We start from the raw sequence: 2,203 nt of genomic DNA, 5'->3' as shown, positions 1-2,203 counted from the left end.
TAGCACCCCCCGGGTGCCTGGCCTGAACAACTAGGAATATGTCTGCAGTTCCTTAGTCCACAAGGAGTGTCTGTGCTGTTACAAACCAGTTTAACCTTAGACTAACCTGGAAAGGTTGAATCCAGTCAGGCTCTGGCTTTCTAGGGTCCAGATACTATTTCACTTCTTAAGTATCTAAATGGACTTGGGTGCTGAAGTGCAATTCTAGTCCACCCTTTTCAAGTCCCTGAAAATCCATTCCTGCATCTACTTTTGTAGCACACCAGTTAAGGTTGAGCTACAAAAAAACAGTGAGGCAGAAGAGGACTCGCCCATCTTTCGTATTAACTGCTTTAAGGACTAGAGCAGGGTGGAGAAAAATTGCATGTAGCTGCTAAAGTCCACTTATATGGCTTAGAGGTGGAACAGACTTTAGCCCTAGATGTACATAGACCTGTGTTTAGCTTCCTGTTTGTACCATAAGTTTGTGAAGGTCAAGTAATTACTGTTCCTATTAAAATTTGGGCATGATAACAGCGTGATCACACTGCAGATATCCACCATCACTTGCTAATGGATGGAGGCCATAAAACCCACCCTAAAAAACCCCACTGCAGATGTTAGATTCTGCCATACTTTATAGAGTAATAAGTTTTTGGTAGTAATATATTCCATCAAACCAAAGTGAATTATTGGGTTTTGTCCTGCATGTTTAAAAAATAAAACAATGCTTTGAAATTCATAGAATATAGGAGGATGTTTCAGAAAGTAACTGCAATTTTGAAATAAAAACCATCTGTGTGCAATTAGTTGGGAAACGCTTGTTATGGTACAGTGGAGGGGACCTTCAGAGGTCCTCTAGTCCAACCCCTTGCCTAATGCAGAAAATATAACTGTGTCCAAGAATTGAACCCTGCTTTCCCCTGTGGCAAGTGAGATGGCTACCAGTGAACCACAACAGCAGGTAAGATGGCATTGTTGTACGGAGCTATTGTTTATGACTATAGCGAAGTGATGTGGTCCTGTAAATGATCACTGCACAAAATGGTTTTATTTTGAAATCACTGCAACTTTATAAAACAATCACACATTTAGTTAGAAGACATAGTACAGTGTGTTGTTATATATAAAGGATATGTACAGCAACTAATATAATATATGCAACATTAAATGCTAAATAAACTATGTTTCTACTAAAAAATTCAAAGGTTTAGTAGGTATGTTTACTTAGACACAAGATTACAAACAACTTTTATATCCCAAAGAGAAATAGGAATTAAACAAGCAATGGTTGTTTTTATTTTAATGCATTTCATATGATTAATTAGTTACTTGTTCAGTCTAAATATCTGAATGGACCTAGTCATTAGCACATGAAAGGCACAGTACAACATGCCTGTGCTGTCTATCTGAATGCCTCATATTCTTTAAGGGATGTATTTGGTAACAGTGTTGGTCTGAGACAAAAAGAAATGCAAAACTCTAGCTTGAACTCTTGGTTCAGAGGTGATGCCTTTTATTAGACCAACTAAGAAATGGCAAAAAAAAGATCTTTCTATGCAAGCTTTTGGGCACACAACCTTCTTCAGGCAGAGGACAAATCCAAGATGGTAAAATCCTCTTAGGTAGAAAACAAACTTCATTTTGTAGAGGGGAACTTTGACGGTGGACATCTGTTCCCCAGGGTCTGAGGGAGTCTTTTGTGTGAGTTGCTCCTTCATGTGCAGATAAAGCTGGTCTCATCCCTGGTAGTGTATCATACATCAGGAAGGCAGGGAGGCATAAAAAATTTTTCATTCTTGTTCAGCAATGAAGCTTATAGTTCCATAATCTCAAAATCTTTAATAGTTTTATCTTTACAACACTTGTAAAGAGATAAAGTATTATCATCATTATTTTTACAGCTGGGAACTATATTACAAGAGTGTCTAAGTGAGAAACATGAGGTCCCCTGACAAGTCTGTATTTAGCTGGGAGTGGAACCCCCAGTCTGCATTGAACTCCTTGTTCTGTATCCACTGGGCAGCCATCCTTCCCAGTTGTAGACTTTGAATTATGATCTTGTTCCTTCAGAATCAAAATGCCAGCTTCTGAGACCTAATGAGTTTTGATAAATAGAAATGGCATATTTACATTTCATAGATTCATAGATTCATAGATGCTAGGGTTGGAAGGGACCTCAATAGATCATCGAGTCCGACCCCCTGCATAAGCAGGAAAGAGT

Source organism: Crocodylus porosus, unplaced genomic scaffold (genome assembly GCF_001723895.1).
Source record: "Crocodylus porosus isolate Cpor-Errol unplaced genomic scaffold, CroPor_comp1, whole genome shotgun sequence".
Taxonomy (NCBI): Eukaryota; Metazoa; Chordata; order Crocodylia; family Crocodylidae; genus Crocodylus; species Crocodylus porosus.
Note: the sequence above shows the minus strand (reverse complement) of the source record.